Genomic DNA, 19366 nt, shown 5'->3' with positions numbered 1-19366 from the left:
CAACATGTTGAAGGAGAAAGCAGGACCCAATTACTACTATGAAATCAACGCTTCTTCCAGTTGGTTCATGAGATACAAGCAGCATTTTGCACTGCATAATGTGAAAATGTATGGTGAATCTGCAAGTTCAGATGAGAAGACTGCCAAGGAGCTTGTGGAGAAATTGGATAAAATTATTACTGAGGAAAATTATTTGCCATGGCAATATTTAATATGGATGAGACCTTGTTTCGGAAAAAAATGACCGAAAACAATTCATCCACGAAAAGCTAAAATCTATGCCTGGTTTCAAAGCTCTTAAAGACCGTGTTACGATTCTGTTATGGGATAATGTGGCTGGATATAAACCTGAAACCTTTTGTGATATGGCACAGTGAGAATCCATGACAGAGATATAATGCTATAATTAGCATTATATCTCTGCTATAGATATAATTAGCAGAGATATAAGAAGTCGTGGATGAAAATTGTTTGCAGATGCCTTAATCAACTGTTATGCGAGTGAAATGGAAAGCTATTGTGTGAAAGAAAATGTAGAATTTAAAATTTTATTAATTCTAGATAATTCCACAGGTCATCCGTCTTATATCGGTGATCCTCATCAAGTTCAAGTCACATTTCTTCCTCCAAACACTACTTCATTGATCCAACCAATGGATTAGAGTGTTTTTGTAGTGTTTAAGGCTTATTATCTATGGAGAACTTTTTCACAAGCCATTTCTGCTACTGAAGGAAATGACCAGACTCATGTAATTCTGGAATGCATTCAATATTTATCATGCTATTAAAAATATTGCTGTAGTATGGGACGAAGTGATCTCTCAATGTATGAGTGGCATATGAAAAAAGACATTAAAAAGATTTCTGCACGATTTTGGAAGTTTGAAAAAATGAAGACCTTTGCAAATTGAGTGAAGAAATAGTGAGCCTAACAAACAATCTGAATCGCGAAGTGATGATGACAGTTCAACTCAAAAAGTGCCCCTGAAGAGTTGACCAACGAAGAATTGGTCGAACTGGAGGAACAACATGTCGCAGAAGAGGAAAAAGAGAAACAAGAAGAGATAGTTAAACAATTCACAATGAAGGGTCTTGCAGAAATGTTCTCTGCAGTTAGCGATGTTCTCAAAATGGTTGAAGACATGGACCCCAATGTTGAATGCTGCTTATTAGTAGAAAGGAAAGTACGTGATGCATTTACTTGACATAAACAAATTTATATATAATGAAAAGAAGAAGAGGAATAAGCAAAGCACATTGAACATTTCATCCAAAAACAAAGGTTACACCAGAAGAGCCGCAGCTTGATCGTTCACACAAGGAAGGTAATGAAGATGTGATTGTGGAGGAAGATTTGGGTAATTATTCTCCTGTTTTATAGTGATGGCAGTAACACACAGTACAGGTTTATAATAAGGTTTAAAAATAAAAATGACAGTATACTTACTGTTAAGTCCCTAATCCCTATAACTCAGTCGATTTAATGTATCAACTTACGTCTGAACTGACACATCCTGCCGGATGAAATGGAACCCGGACGTAAGTCGATGCATGACTGTTTTGTCTCCTGTATAAAACTTATAAGATTTATTAATTCTGGGAGTTTATTACTAACTATCAGTTAATCAATTACTGAGTTTTGATCTCCAGTTGCCCAGATAACCTTATAACCTTATAACATCTTTAAAAGCTACAATATTTTTAAATTGTAAGATGCAAAATCTTTTTTTTTTTAAATGTAATTCCCACCCACAAAAGGTTATTAGTAAACCTCTAGCACATTTGTACCATGGGGAAGGATTTTTTTTTTTTTTTGACCATTTTTATCAATTATATTTGTAATTTATTTATTTATTTTTACCTGGTCAGGAAACCCTGCCCTAGGCAAACATGGAACTTGTTCAAGCCATTTAGGCCTCCAATAAGTGAAGGGTCTGATACTGGGTCGTGAATTCATCTCCTACCTAAAGACAATCACAAACATCCATGCTCCTCGTAGGATTCAAACCGGTAAAACAAAACAAAAATCTAATAGTCTTTTTCCAGTTTCATTACGATGATTTGCTCCATAATTTCCCATCACAAATTATACACTGATTCATCATCTCTTCTTACGTTTAAGTTGCCTGCTATTAAGATAAAATTATTTGGGTTTAAGTTTATTTTATCTAATGTATCTTTTAGCAACTTTTGAAATCCTTCGCTTTCTTCTTTTTCTTCAATAGAACACATGTTCCTCTTTTTGTTATTATTCTTGTTTCTAATAACCTTTCACTCCAATAGTTGAATAGAAGAAGAATTTTGTTAGAGGAATTTTATGCTTTTCTCCAACACAAGAAAGGCATAACATTAAAATCATGTGTGAATACCTCATCCCAAAGGGGGGGGGGGGAGATTCATGAAAGAAATTACAGTGAGAAAACTAACTTTTAAAAAAAAATCACATCAAGAACTAAGTAAAACTGCACTGACAGAGATGCAAAAAATTGCATGCTGTGCCAAGAAAACAATATAACTGATATAAGTGCAATGATGGACTAACACTCAATATGTGTGGATTATGTCAGAACCAACATCCAAAAATGAAACAATGAATGCAATAGAAAAGATGAAAACTGGAAGGGCACAAAAGGGTAACAGTATAACAGTAAAAATGCTTAAAACAACTAAAGAAATTGCTGCTGATCAATTAATTTGCAAGTAAATTTTCATAAAGTGCTAGAGAATGAAAAGACAACCAAAACTACGAAAGGAAGCAATAACCAAATTATACCTACGAAAGACTGACCTTTCTGTGGGATAAGATCCTCAAGAGTAACGTGAAGGCAGGGTTATTATATCAATGAGAGATATGGAACTGACGAAACCAGAGAAGGCCAAATTAGAGTGTTTCAAACAAAGTGAGTGATTGCAAACATCAAGTTGAAATTAAAAAAGAAATATAAACCCCAACATCAGAATAGGAAGAGATACAGCAAGAATAAGTGAAACAGAAATAGGAAGAAGGTACAAAACAGTGTTAGAAGAGAAACTTAAAAGTGTGGAGAAATAAAAAAAAAATCAAATCTAAGAGTGAAAAGAGTAATGAAGGCAATAGAAGATGAAGTTGAAGAAACAGTACCAGAAGAAGAGAAGATCAAGAAGAAATGGATTAGACAAGAAATACTGAAGTTAGTACAGGAGAAAAGAATGTTGAAGATAAGAAGGGATACATCAAAATAAATAGAGGAGCAACATAGAAGAAAGTGTAATGAGGTGAAAAAAAGCAGTCAATTGATAAGATGAAATGGTTAGAAGCCCAATGCAACAATATAGAACAGATAATAACAGAGAGCAGAAAATAAGGGAGGTATACAAAATGATCAGAACCATTAACAGAAAGTGGCAACCAAAACAGACCACAATTAAAGATGAAAAAGGCAAAATATTGATGAATAAAGAAAAAATTGTAGCGGTGGACAAGATACTGCAGTGAGTTATATGAAGAAAAACTAGATTTAGATAGCGTTGAGAAACTGACTGAAGAATTGAAGCAGATAGCACCACCAGGTAATGAGCATGATATGGAACATTTTAAGAGGAGAGGTAGAAAAAGCAATAGGAACGGCTAAAACACAACAAGAGTCCTGGTAACGATAACATCACTAGAGAAATGATTAAATATGGTGGTGAAAGTATAATTACAGAAATGCACCAACTATGTTATGGTATGGAAAGAAGGGAAAATGCCAAAGGATGGGTGAAATCAATATTAGTGACATTATACAAGAAAGGAAATAAGCTAGAATGTAAAAATTATAGGTTACAAGTCACCTTGGTAAAGTGATGATGATAATATTGACAGAAAGATTGAGAATGCAACTGGAAGCATACCTTGCAGACAAGCAAGCAGGATTTAGAAAGGATAGAACTACAATTCAACAGATTTTGACAATGAGGTTAACAGCAAAGAAAGCTAGGAGAAAAAACAAAAACATATATACTTGCTTTGTTGATTTTCAGAAAGCATTTGACAGTATTGACCAGAAAGTGATATTAGCAGTTCTGGAATCCTATGGAATTGATAAAAAAAACTAATAGCTATATTAAAAGATGTTTATCAGAACAGTTGCAGCAGTTAGAATAGGTAATGATTTGGAGAAATGATTTTCATCGCACATTTAGAAAGAGCAATGGACAAACTGAAGGAAGATGCAAAAGGAATATCTGTACATGGAATGAGAATTAACAATCTGAGATTTGCAGCTGACATTGTTAATATTGAAGAAGACGAAAGAGAACTACAAAACAACACTGAAACTGTTAAATGAGGAAGGAAAGAGATTTGGACTTGTTATGAACTTGTCCAAAAACTACCATTGTCTTTGTTGAAAAAACAAAGACAATGGTATTTGGTGAGAACATGAAACAAAAGATACAAATGGATGGAATTGATATAGAAAATGTAGAACAATTCACATATTTGGGAAGTAAAATGGTGTATGATTTGGACTGTAAAAAAGAAATAAAGATCAGGATTGCAAAGGGAAGAACAAATCTGAAGGCCATGTATAACATCTGGAAAAGTAAAGTGATCAGCCTGCAAACAAAACTAAAAATACTGGAAACATGCATATTTAGCAGTGAACCGTATGGATCTGAAACATGGATAATAAATAAGGAATCAAGAAAAAGAATTTTGGCATTTGAAAAAACTTGTTACAGGAAGATTCTAAGAATAGGATGGGTACAGAAAATCACAAATGAAGAGCTCTATCGAAAGATACAACCAAAAGAGAATCTAATGCAGAAGATTATAAAATGGAAGCTGCAATTATTTGGACACATCTGTAGAATGAGTGAAGACCAGAAGATTAAAGACATTTATGTTTGGTATTTTGGATGGTTTAAATAGAACAATTAGAAGAGGTAGACCCTACAGAGAATGGATTGACGATATAAAGGACTGGTGTGGAATGGGTGTACAGAAAATGCGACACTATGCACTGGATAAAGAAAGGTGGAAGAAGATAGTGAAGGAGGCATCAGACACCAACAGGCAGTGAGCCCATGGTTCGTGATGATGTGAAACAAAGTATTCTTGCAAAACATTATGTAAACATTTGCTGTGCATAAATCTGTGAAAGGAAAAGATTACAGAAAGACTGGTCATGTGATGAGAATGGATAGACAGAGGAGAAAGTCCAAGGAAGGCTTTGACAAAAATTCCAAAAAAAAAAAAAAAAAAAAACAGCTAAAACAAACCTGAGAAAAAATGAGAGAGAGATTATATGAGCATGCATGCTGATTGGATGGATAAGTTGAAGCGAGGCAGTTAGCCACAAGAAATAAAGATAACTGGAGGAATTGGTTCTCAGCTTTATTATTATTAAACAAACCTCCATGGAGTCAAAAGACTCATTGGGAGGTGCCAGATGTATTCCAGTAACCATGAGAAAAAAACTTAATTCTTACTCTCCTCTGCACCAACTTTTTACTTAACACTACTTCGAAAATGGAAGTAGTGTTAAGTAAAAAGTTGGATACCTTGCACTTATTAACATTAAAACTACGACTTCACTCATTTGTCTAAACTAAAAGTCTATTTAACTGTTAGTCAAGTGAATATCATATATACTCTTCAATAAACATGAAGCAAATTCAAATCCACAAGGAATGTTTTTAGGTAATGTGTCTTTAGATTGTGCAATGGGTAATCTAAGTAATAATTTTAAGTGCCTTGTTCTTGAAGAAGAACAAGGCACTTAAAAGAAGTACGTTTATTCTCTATAGAATGGAAACTAGATTATCTAGCCTGTCTACAGCACTAAATGTATCAAAGAGGGGGAAAAAATTGTTTTCATGGAATTGTTATAATATTGACTTTTCTTTAATTGTGAGGATCTCATATTACATTTTTGATACTTCCCATCAATGAAGTATTCACCTGGTGGCAAAATGTGTATTATTATATGAACTCAATGCAGTCCAAGGACTCATGTTTTATTTATATTTTTTGGCAATTGTAAAAAAATAAAATAATTATAATAAAAAAATAAAAATAAATTATATACATTAGCTACTGTGAAAATAATATCAAGAACACTGAAGAAAGTAAATTACACTTGACAAGAAGGTATATTATACTTTACACAAAAAATTGTATAAAAATTTATGCTCCTGTTTTCATCTATGTTATCAAATTGTAAGCAAATAAAACTCTGTAGATGAAATATCTTCAAGATTAGGCAACTTGTACAGTATGTTTCAAATTAAAATACACCATTGAATAATCTGTATAGAGAAAGAGAGAGAATCAGTAGACTAAATACCCTCAAACTTGGTGGGTATCCAATCAGCACCCACCAAATCACTCCAAATGTCTGTGAAACAGTAAACACTCAAAACTGCCACATCTGGACAGGGTATCCTGTGCATTTCAACAAGTTCCTTTACATCTATGTAAGGGATAGGATTTACAGCCAAGTTTCTTTTCAGGCTGTTTTTCTTTGAAGAAATTGTTTGAAGATCAAACTAGACCTGTCACCTGGAAGGGCATGGCTGCAGATTATCAGGACACAACAGGACATGTTGAGCAGTTTCATCATCCTGCAACTGCAGTAAAGAAAGCACCTGAACACACAACAGCATTGATGCAAGATGGAACACCTCCTCACATGATGAAAAGAGCATTACATTTTTCCTTATAGACAGATCCAAAGATCATAAGAGTGATTTAGAAACTTAATATTCTGGGAGTAATTCCTGTCCTGTTTTAAATTAGGCAAACGCCCAGACCATACCTTGTAGGTTAGAAACCATATCTCATGGAATAGGTTGGCTAATCCTTATTCCCATAGTGTACTATGTCCATGTATTGCGTGTGTTCTTCTGGCCAGTGAGCATATCTTATGGGAAGAAAAAACAAGTTTCTGGAAGGAAAAAATCCTGCCATCTCCATATCAGACTGGCTAACTCACCTTCAGATGAAAAGCTCTAATAAAAGTTCTTTGCATCTCATGTTAGAAGCTGAATGGAGTGAAACAGCACTGAGAAAGGATTAAAAATATTTAATAACCCCTCTCAGTTCTCTTTCACTACATTAAGCCTCTATCATGAGTTTCTCCCAGCACTGAAGCCTTTACAGTTCTTTGCATTCTAGATGGGTTTGAACCCAGCTCTTTCCAACCAAAGGGCATCTGAACCAACTGAGCTATGAGGATTTCTGATGTAATTACTTTGAAAATTTATTAAATGAGATAAGAAATTATTGAACAGTGGTATAAATTATCTGGGAGGAATGCACTTCAGGAGTATGCATCAGTTCTTGAAGGAGAATATACCATTAAAAAACTGAAATATAGAATATTTCATCCACATATATTCACAGGGCAGACTTACTCAATTCTTTTTCTATTAAGGTACACTTGTTCTCAGGACCTTCCCTGTCTGTCTTCTTTCCTTTGAGAACCATAATCAGTTCAATTAATGTAATTGTCTCCCACTCACAGCACCATATTTACACTATTGGTCATTTTTTTAACTTTTTTTTTTTATTATTGTCAAAATCTCTTCCTGATGATCATCTACTTGTCTTCTCTATAGATTGCTGTGAACAGGGGTACTTGAATTTGAAAAGTCCTGATTATAATAGAGCAACTAATCTCACATCAAGTTGCTCTGAAGGTCCACAATGCATGGCACACTTTCTTCTTAGGTATACATCCATGCATTATGATTAATGTCACTATTAATACTGTTGCCAATTTTGACTTCTTTAGTAAAGGTGAAGAAATTTCCATATCTAAAACTATGAGTGATCTAAAAAGATTATAATTATTATTATTATTACACGACACCTCTAGGGAGTGCCAAGGATTCATCACAGGAGTGCATTCTACTTCGCTAAATATATCTCGTCCTCTTCACTACAGCTTAACTCTCCTACTACAATACTACTACTACCATCAACATCATCTACTGCCCATCATCACCAACAACAGTATTTTTTGTCTGTAAATTGCATGTGTTCTGAAGGCCAATTTGTCTGTATGTGGGTTGAAAAACCAGAGTTTATGGGAGGTAAAAACCCTGCTACCTCTGTATGAGATCGGCTAACTCACCTTCAATTGAAAAAGACCGTATTAGGATTCCCCTTATCACTATGAGCATCGAACCCAGGTCTTTTCCAATCAAAGGGCGCCATGTTCTGTTCTTCCATTTGCGCTACGGAAGATACAAAAAGATCACTCTAAACCAAGTTCATTTCATAATACTAAGTTTTGATTCTGCTAAATACTGTGACAAATACTCAACAGCATGTAAAAACAGTGTTGTGCTGAATCATGGTTATAGCTAGTGAGCACCTTCTGGATAATCTTTATTGAGGTTTCATCAGTAAGAGATAGACTCAGAGATACTAAGAGCTAACTTAATGGCAGAAGTTATTTGTACCTATACAAGTAGCAAAACAGTGTCTCACCATATTATGATACACTGGATTAGATACAAGTGTAGTTGAGTGTTTTGCTGGGTTCAAACTTAACAAATTATATTTTTGTTTTCATTGTTATATTTCTTCTATTCAAGTGCAAACAAAACATCCCTATAAAACTTATTTGCATCCTAGATGTGATTCAAACCAGTCTTTCTAACCAAAAGGTATCATTGATAATGAATGAGCTACATAAGTTATGCATTGTGTTTCCCATAATATACAGTGCATATGAAAAATAAACTGCTAAAACTCTAACCTAAAGTATTTTAATAATATGGCAGTACACGAGACAGCTGCTCATATATGGAAAAATGATCTGTCATTCAGAAAGCTCACCAGTTTCATGGATCTAGCTGAATAATGAATAACTGTGAAAAAAAATTGTCTGGTTGTTGTTGTCTGGATTTATGGTAGCCACAAATATGATTATAAAGCAAGTGTATTCTGTCTGTGAATTGCATATCCTGAACAGTTTGTTTTTCATGAAAAGCAGTTTTTCCAAGGGGGGGGGGTAAACCCTTTACTTCTATATGAGACCAGCTAACTAATCTTCGGTTGAAAATGTCCCTAATAAGGAACCTCTGTAGCTCATTCATTATCAATGACACCTTTTGGTTAGAAAGACTGGGCTACAGAAGTTCTTCATTAAAAATGATCTAGTAGAACAAAATTAATTGTTCCATATATACATATGTATGAGGATATTTCATATACAAATATTTCTTTGCTTACATTTGGATAAAATAAGAATGAAAAGAACAATATAATTTCTTGTCAAATATAATATACTTGCAAATCTGTAGTGGAAAATGATTGCTATAAAGGGAGCTTACTGTTATTTTTGATGAAACAAGTAGTAATATTTATTTTTGTATACAACTAATTTCATCCCATCACTTGATGCTTTCTGTTAGTGAAGTATGAAGTGTTCAACTATAGAATGTTTTTTTTTTTTTTTAATCATGAATTAAAATAATGAGCTATTCCAATTCATAAGAATAGTTGACTGCATGTAGTGGAAAATTACAACGAGATTAATGTTAGAGAAAAGTTAACTAAAACATTAATGAGAAATTGTATACCTAGGACATTTTTGATGGGAATAATTTATTGAGCAAGGCATAGCATTGCTTCATTGAGATTTCAATTAGATAAACCATCTTTACTTTTTTATAAAGGGTTAGAACAAAAACATATCATGGTAATGACTCTAATTTTTAGAGGTACCTATTACTATTATTATTACTATTACTATTATTACGGGTAACTCCAGGGAGTCATTAGACTCATCGAGGGAGGCCCCAAATCATATTCATCACAACTATTTGACATTCATACAGTATCTATCATACCTCGCCTTAAACTCATTCACTGTCACAGCATCCACTACAGACTCAGGGAGCGCATTCCACTCATTCACTACTCTAAAAGTAAAGAACCCAGCTCTAACACCTTTACTAACCACACTTTTGCCCAGTTTCCATGGATGTCCCCTAGTCCTCCCACAACCAGCCCTGTTCTCAAAAATATCTTCTGAATTAATTTTATAGAAACCCTTCAGTAATTTGAATGTCTCAATCATATCTCCCCTCCTCCGCCTATCAACCAATTTTTGCAACCCACAAATCCTCAACCTGTTCTCATACGGTTCATTCCACAGACCTGCTATCATCTTGGTCACTCGCCTCTGGATCCTCTCCACCTCCTCCCCATCAAGAAGAAACCTAGGTGACCAAATCTGAGCACAGTAGTCTAGATGGGGTCTTATCAAGGCTCGATAGAGAGGAACAATAACCTGCTTGTCTCTGCTTGTCAACGTATTCTTCAGCAACCAAGTGATTTGATGAGCTGTTTTGGTCACTTTTGCAATGTGTCCCCTAAATTTCAATTCCTTATCTACCAACACTCCTAAATCTCGTGCCTCATCAATTTCCTGGAGCAGGGTTCCACCAATGCAGTAAACTGTCGCCAATCTTTTCACTCCAAAATGCATAACCTTACATTTTGCCACATTAAACTGACATCCATTCTCCTTAGCCCAGACCTCCAATCTATCCAAATCATCCTGCAAAATTTTGACGTCATCTGCATTCACTATTGCCCTACCCAACTTTGCATCATCCGCAAACAAATGAACTGTTCCTCTCAGATCATTTCCTATATCATTTATGAACAAATTAAACAGCAGTGGTCCAAGAACAGATCCTTGTGGCACACCACTAGTCACAGGCCGTCTTGTGGACTCTACTCCCGAGTAAACCACTCTCTGATATCTCTCCGTCAACCACCCTCCTATCCATCTCACCAACCCTATGTCCATTCCCATATGCTGCAATTTACTGATTAGAATTCCATGTGGAATCCTATCAAAGGCCTTGGCAAGGTCCAGTAGAATCACCGTAAACCCATTACCCTTATCCAGTTCAGCCGTCACTGTGTTATAATACGTGAGCAAGTTACTGAGGCATGACCTACCCTTCACAAAACCATGCTGTCCCCGATACAGTATCCCATTTTCTTCTATCCAATCTTGTATTTTCCTCTTGACTATTTTCTCTAAGACCTTGACAATGATTCCTGATATGCTAATCGGTCGGTAATTTACAACAGCAGTCTTGGAACCACCTTTATGCAGTGGAACTATTTTCCCCTCTTTCCACCCGCTCGGGACTAACCCACACCCGAGACTCAAATTAAACAAAATGGTCAAGGGTACTGACAATTCTTTAGCTGCTTCTCGTACAACACGAGCTGGTATACCATCCAATCCCACAGATGTATTGACATTGAGGTTATGCAATAGACTACTCACCTCCACTTCATTAACCACAATTCCCGTATAATCTACTGGTACGTTCGTTTCTGCAATGTCACCACCTGGATGATATATTTTTGCAAAGTGCTCACTCAGTAACTCAACTATATCAACTGATTCAGTTACCTCCCTACCATCGGCATTCTTTAAAATCATTCTGCCATGTATATTTTTCCTTTTACTTGCTACATATCTAAAAAACTGTTTAGGATTCTCTTTAGCCTGCATGGCCAATGTTCTTTCGTAATCGTTATTTGCTTTTCTTACCACACTCGTTACCCTTCTGGCCTGCGCTTTATACCGTTCATGTGCCTGCCGGTCACCTTTCTCCTTAAATTCCCTCCATAGTTGTTTCTTTTTTTGCAGCTCAAGCTTAATGGTGTTATTCATCCATTTAACCCCTAGTTGATTTATTATTCGGACTCTAGGTATACAGTCAGCCATTGCTTCATGCAAACACTTCTTAACTACCTCCCATGCACTATTGACTTCTAGTCCTTGCAGTTGTACATGCCATGGCACTGAACCAATCAAACTCCTAAGCTTGTCATACTTTCCAGCCCGATAATTCCACATGTACCCTGTCTTAATTGAAAATTCTACACCTTTTGCCACCTCCCAAGTCAAGACCCTATGATCACTCTCACCGATTGGTGGCAATGTGGTCATATTTGTTACAGCCAAATCCTCAGATGTAATTACTAGGTCAAGCACTCTCTGACCCCTAATATTTTCCATTACATGCTGTCGCAGATAGTTATCCCTTAATAACTGCATAAAATCCAATTCCTTCCTCCCGTGTGTCCTCTCCTCACTCCAATCAATGCGACCATAGTTGAAATCTCCCATAATAATCACCCTCCTTCCACTCATTTCTTCTATTTGCTTGTGCATACTGTCACCACCATCTTTTCCATCACCTGGTCTATAGCAGCACCCAATTGTATATTTAGTTCTGCTAGCCACAATCTCACACCAAATGGCCTCAAATGAAATTAAGTTTTAAGATCAATAAAAAAATTATCTTAAAGATTAATTATTATTTTCAATCATTTCCTAGCATGCGGCAACAATTGTATTTTAATAGGTGATCCACCGAATGTTCATTACTTGTATTCCATTCCTATAACTGTTTGTATGACATTGAAGATGTACTATTAGTTTTAGTATGAAATATCTGTACCTTTATTAATTAAAAGTTATTACTGTGGTCTTACATGTTCTTTTAATAATGGTAATGACTGATGTGATTGATCTGGATTTTAGTAAACCTTTGATAGTGTTTACTGAGACAGGTAGAAAATTGGTGGCTTACAAATAAAGAGGAAGTTGTGTTTGGGGAGGAGCCATCTAAGAGCTCTGTGATTAGTAGCAGTGCAACTCCATGTTACAGCCATTGATTAACATATTTATAAATGATTTAGGCTTAAATATGAAAATTAATCTTTTCTTGACAAATATTAAGATAGAGCAGTGAACTATTAGGATGACAATTTTAAAACTGAAAGAAAGTGGGGTTAAAAATTTATTTTGAACAAAGGTAAGTAAGTATATATGATTTGGCTTACCAAGATGGTATTAAATGGATATAAGTTGAACAGGCTTTTAAAAAAAGTTTGTGAATTTAAGAACCTGTTTATTTTGGTTAGACAACCAGAAAGTTCAGAAGACTAAGTAACTAAGCTTCGTTTGTAGGAGAAAAAAACTTATAATACCTTTATGCTAAATCTGACTAGACCCATACTGAATTATGCCTCACAATCTTGCTCACTCATATTTCTAATAAATATCAGGAGAATCAAAGATAATCAGAAGGGTCACAAAGTGCACAGATGGAGTGTTTCATGATAGTTACAAGAATCGACTAGTCAGCTGTAATTTGTTGACTTTGTCTAACAAAAGATAGATTTCATTGAAGTTCACAAATTAATTCAAGGAATATAGAGAACAGATAGCAACCACCATTACAAGGTATAATAAAAAGTTAGGGAAGAAAACAAAACAAAACAAATATAAGAAGTTACTTAATACAGAATTAGTCTAATGCATGGGATTGGGTTTTCTCAAAGTACTCTGATTTTTTCCTAACAAACATAAAATCAATCTTGAATACATTTGGAAGTAATGCTACTTGTAATGCGAAAGATTAAAAAAGTAGCAATTTGGGTAATTTGCAAAGTTCATGCAGTTTCAAGCCTAGATGAACTTAAAAACTTAAACTCTGCTGTAAAAGGCCAGTAATAACTTTTTTTAAAATATTTTTCCCAATCTTTTTATTCAATGAATTTTGATATTATCACCATTTATCAACATAACACTACTACTGTGTAGTCATCTCACAAGAAAGCCATAGCATACTAAATACAGCTTAGAAGAAACTGTATACTGTACCTTTCCCTTATTTAGGTTTTCATCTAACCTTTCATGCCTAACTGTTAACATATCTGCTGGTGTCATAAAGTATGGTGTTGCCAAAACAAAACTTACACACAAAGGATATCTATAACATATATCTCATACATACATAACACTACATGCTCTGCCATCAATGCTGTGCAATTCACTATCTATTATTCACTACATAGGATTTCTGTCTGTTAATTGCATGTGTTCTTGGCCTTATGCTTGAAAACAAAAATGCCAACTTGGGTGAGGAAACACCTATTACTTATGAAAGCTAACTCACCTTTAAGTGAGAAAAAAATAAAATCAATATAAAAATTCCTCTCATCATAATGAGAATAAAACTCAGGTCTTTTCCAATTGAAAGGTGCATGTCTTGTTTTTTCTACAATTTCTATGCATAATTTCACTTCAAACTAGGTGGTTGGCTGCTGTTTTTACAATGTAAAATCAGAATTTCAAAGGAAAATTTGGATGAAAATAATACTATATTATGATTTTTTTTTTGTTTTGTTTTAGAAATTCATATTGAAGTACAATTTCATTCAAATTTTTAGGAATATATATATTTTTTTTTTTGTAACAAATGTTGGTAATTTTGAAGACCTTGATTAAATATGTCTTTGGATTAAAAAATATATATATATGATGTAATTTAACTCTGTGGAAAGTATTCAATGATAATATACAGTAACTAGTTTTTAACAAATCATTTTCTAGAACTTTTTTTTTTTTTTGATTATGCTGGAAATCCAAATCAGATTTGCTTAGTAGGGTGCAACAACCTGGTATGAAACCAAGATCTTCATTGAAAGAAAGATGACCGAATGGCAAAAACAATTTATGTCAGATGGGGATATATAACCATGATAAAATGAAAATGTACCAGATGTAGGAGAAATTTCTACAGTCAGGTTGAAAACTGTATTTTTAATAGAAAAATTCTTCAAAACATAATATATGATGAACATATTGTTCTCTTTCACGTAAGTATATAGTTATCTGCAATTAGTTTTACAGTTAAATGAATAATGACCGTAATGATAAACACCTGTAGATGGATGCGCTGAAGACAACTCAAAATCACGAAATTGAGAAGTGCATTATGTTGACACTGGAAGAGGTTAGGCATCCATCTATTTTTTTTTTATCTTTTTTTTGCAATCTTTCTAAAAGTGCTTGAAAGGAAAGTGCATATGAATCTTAACAGTGTATTCTCACTTACCTTCAATTGATACTTAATTCGTAAACAAACACTAACTGCAACACCAACAGACACACTTGGCCAGCTAACAGTAACCCTCACCAGGCAGACAACGAAATAACAGGAAAGGCAATAGCCAATATCTGGCACTATACACAGACGTTCATCTTAGGTTTATCTGTATGTTTCGGAAGCACTAACGGTAAGCATTTTAACTCAACAAATGTTGCTAATGACATCAGATTTACAATACAGCACTTTGAAAAATACACTAATTGAACTCACAACAATACCAAAAACTCATAATGTCGACATCTCTTAAAATCTTATTCAGAACTGATTCACTGTCACTAACAGAAAAATGGGTACACAGCGCACTCCCGTGGAGACCGCATTTTGAAGTCACGCTAACACTGGTTCCCAGTATTTTATCAGTACTCATTATTTTGCTATATATTAGAGTGGTGCCGTTGATTTTACTATCGGGAATGAAAAGCGTGAAATATTCAATAAAAGTCATAGGTTGAAAGTTCGCATTCCACAAAAGAAAATAAACGTATTTGAACCTAGACAATAATGTTAAACGAATTAAATCCAAATTTGTGAGAACTGTCCCTCAATTATAGTAATGAAATAACTGATTATTGATAATTCTATAACTATATAATCAACATATTGATATATTCATCAACATTGGCAATCTATGATTGTATTAATTGTATTGTATGAAAATGTATTACTTGTTGATTGGGAAGAAAAATTGTTACCCGTATCGGCAAGATCATATGTGCGGCCGAAATTCAAGAAAATAAAATAAATTTTGAAAAATTGTATTTTTATTGTAGAGATACAGTTTTGAGAGCCGGTGTAGCTCAGTGGATGTGGCGTTTGCACACCACGGCGCTTGACCGCACGAAGGAAGACTTTGTTTCGAATCTAGTCGTCGACTAGAGGAAATTTTACTAAGCCTTTTTTCGACTGGTCCCGAGTTAATCGATCTCTGGCACGGGCAAGCGGGTTTTTTCTCCCGGAAACAAGAGTTTTTCGTCCTGTAAACTCAAGAAAATCGACCTTGGAACCCACATTATTTCAGACATTAAATATATTGTGTTAGGGTTAGGGACCACGAGATGGCTGCACTTGTTGAGCAGTCTCTCTTCACTGAGTGCCGCTTAATTAGTGATAGCATTGGGCAAGCTATCTCTAATTCGCTGCCAGTGGAGATTGAACTGCCCATTCAGTCTCCAAAAGTGAGACGGGGCTGATTTTTTTTCCGATACAGTTTTGCCAGACATTCCTTCACTCCGAACTTTTCACTCCAACGTATTGACTAAATAACTAAGGCAATGCCCAGGAGCCCTAAGGGCAATTTGATATAGCTTGCGTATCGGAGACGGTTATATTATTATTATTATTACATGACACCTCCAGAGAGTCCAAAGACTCATCGAGGGAGGGCACCTACTCTATAGCTTTCTGTCTCCACTAACTATGACGAACCACCATCTACTCCCACGCCATCTACCGAAAACACCACCACTAATATTTTCACAGAATCACAAACATCCATGGCCACGGCGGAATTCGAACCCGCAGCCTCTTGATTGGAGAGGGGACATGCTAATCACTCAGCCAGCCAGGCTGGCAGTATTATAGTTTTAATAAGAATGAGAAAATGCAAATAGACAGAGTCAAATTTAGAGTTAAAGGGCAGCAATGCCCTTTTTAAGCTCTCATTTCTACCTATCATCTCCAATTCTATGCAAGCTGTGTGTAAGGCACACACTGTGGATGGCAAATATATGGAACAGGGGTTAGGATTGTGTGAGCAGTGTAGAGTGACATCCCATGATGAGTCAGCGGATGCAACATGTAATGTTATAATAATATAGCTTTGTTTAAGTTAGAGAACTGCTGGCCACTTTTAAAATCCTCTGCAAATATATAAATCTCTTTTTTCAGTGTATACTTGCGACAAGGATGTAATGCTGGACAGCCAGAAGCAAACGTCGGTTATATGCTCTAATTCATCCAATGTATTTCAGTCATATCCAGCAAAAATTATAATTGGGTATTTTGTGATGTTAGACAAATTCATAATTCTGTCATAATGTTCCTTATTTTTATAAATGAAACCTGTGGTGAATTCATCACTAACTTGTTACCTTCTCCTAAGGACAAACTTTCACCTCTGATGTCACCTGGCATGTATGTGATCCCACGCTCCTGCAAGTTGTCTTACTTTGAACAAACAGGTAAATCTGTTCAGAAACGCATTTCGGAACATCAAGACCACATTCGTCTTTTCAAACCGCAGAAATATGGTCTCTCTCAACACAGAGTTGAAACCCCAAACTGTAGGATCCATTGGGAAAAGTCGAAACTTTTACATAGATCTTTATATAAACATGAACGTTTATACAAAGAAAGTGCTGAAGCCCTACTACACAGACCAAATTTAAACCACAATGACGTTCATACTATTCCTAAAGTATGGGAAATTGTCATACAAAATTGTGTAAAATAATCTCTTTATATATGTTTTTTATTTTATTTTTGTTCGGTTATGTTTTAATATACTTTTATAACACAGTGGCGGCTCAACTGGATAGGGATAATGGGTTTACAGTGATACTACTGGACCTTGCCAAGGCCTTTGACAGGATACCACATGGAACCCTAATCAGTAAACTGGAGCAGATGGGGATAGATATAGGGTTGGTAAGATTGATAGGAGGGTGGTTGAAGGAGAGATACCAAAGAGTTGTTTATTCAGGAGTGGAGTCAAAAAGACGTCTTGTGACTAGTGAAGTGCCGCAGGGCTCTGTTCTTGGACCACTGCTTTTCAATTTGTTCATCAATGATATTGGAAAGGATTTGAGAGGAAGTGTTCACTTGTTTGCTGATGATGCAAAGTTGGGTAGCGCAATTGTGAGTGCACAGGATGTCAAAATTTTACAGGATGATTAGGATAGTTTGGAGGACTGGGCTAGGAAAAATGGATGTCAGTTTAATGTGGCAAAGTGTAAGGTTATGCACTTTGGGGTGAAAAGAATAGCAGCAGTATATCTCATAGGTGGAACCGTACTCCAGGAGATTGATGAGGCCAGGGATTTGGGAGTGTTGGTGGATAGGGAGTTGAAGTTTAGGGGGCACATTGCAAAAGTGACTAAAACAGCTCATCAAATCACTTGGCTTCTGAAAAATACTTTAACATGCAGAGACAAACAAGTTGTATCCAGCCTTGATAAGACCCCATCTGGACTTCTGTGCCCAGTTATGGGCACCAAGGTTTCTTCGTGATGGGGAGGAAGTGGAGAGGGTCCAGAGACGAGTGACCAAGATGATAGCAGGTCTGTAGAATGAACCTTATGAGAATAGGTTGAAGATTTGTGGGTTGCAGAAATTGGACGATAGGCGAAGGAGGGGGTGATATGATTGAGACATTCAAATTACTGAAGGGTTTTTATAAGATTGATCCAGAAGATATTTTTGAAAATATGACTGGTGGTGGGAGGGCTAGGGGCCATGCATGGAAGCTGGGCAAGAGCGTGGTTGACAAGGGTGTTAGAGCTAGGTTTTTTACTTGGAGAGTGGTGAATGAGTGGAATAAGCTTCCAGAATCTGTTGTGGGTGCTACGACCGTGAATGAGTTCAAGGCAAGATATGATAGATACTGTGTGAATGTTGAATAGTTGTTCCATACATGATGTTAGTGCCTCCCTCGATGAGTCTGTCGACTCCTTGGAGTTTCCCTTAGCAATAATAATAATAATAATAATAATAATAATAATAATAATAATAATACTTACACTTTACTGCACGCATATTGAGATTCCATTGTAATCATGCGCCGTAACTGTATGTTATTCCTAGTATTGTTTGAATTACTGTACTGAGGATGTCCAAGATACTTGGGATGAAATATTTACGTATTAAAACTTATCACTGTAGTTAGTGATAATGTTCCTTAAGATAGAAACTTTTAAGTTAGTGAGAAGATTTCATCAGATTAATCCAAAGAGGATTATAAAAAAAAAAAAGTAGAAGGTACGAAGGGAAAAACTAGAGGTCATCCCTGGAAGTTATGTGAAAGTGTTGTGAAGAGGAATGTGGGAGTAGATTTTTTACATTGAGAATTGTCAATGAAAGGAATGCATTACCAGTATGTAATCTTAATGCAAGGAGTGTTACGGATTTTAAGATTCTATATAATAAATATATTGTCACTTGAATGAACCTCCCAAGATGAGTCTGCTGACTGCATGCAGTGTGTAATAATAATAATAATAATAATAATAATAATAATAATAATAATAATAATAATAATAATAATAATAATAATAATACAAGAGAATATTTTATGGCATTATTTCAACCTTTATTGAGTTAGGCTATCCTTGGAACAGTCATGTAGCTTTTATTTTCTTCATAGCCACAGGGGTATTTAAGCCTGGTAATCAAGATA

General features: G+C 35.3%; 1 protein-coding gene across 1 annotated transcript in view; it reads right to left on the bottom strand.

Moving 5' to 3' along the window:
* Window positions 1–15250, bottom strand: part of rho-5 (rhomboid-5) — a 464881-nt gene extending 449631 nt beyond the window's left edge. The window contains exon 1 of the mRNA XM_090404834.1: window positions 14920–15250. The gene's annotated coding sequence lies outside the window, so the exon portion shown is untranslated. The remainder of the gene's footprint in view (window positions 1–14919) is intronic.
* Between the last annotated feature and the right edge of the window lie 4116 nt (window positions 15251–19366).

The sequence above is a fragment of the Typopeltis vanoorti genome, chromosome 15 (genome assembly GCF_054136105.1).
Source record: "Typopeltis vanoorti isolate ZY-2024b chromosome 15, IOZ_Tvanoo_1.0, whole genome shotgun sequence".
Taxonomy (NCBI): Eukaryota; Metazoa; Arthropoda; class Arachnida; order Uropygi; family Thelyphonidae; genus Typopeltis; species Typopeltis vanoorti.
The sequence above is the reverse complement of the archived record's forward strand: the minus strand, read 5'-3'. Positions and strand labels throughout refer to the sequence as shown.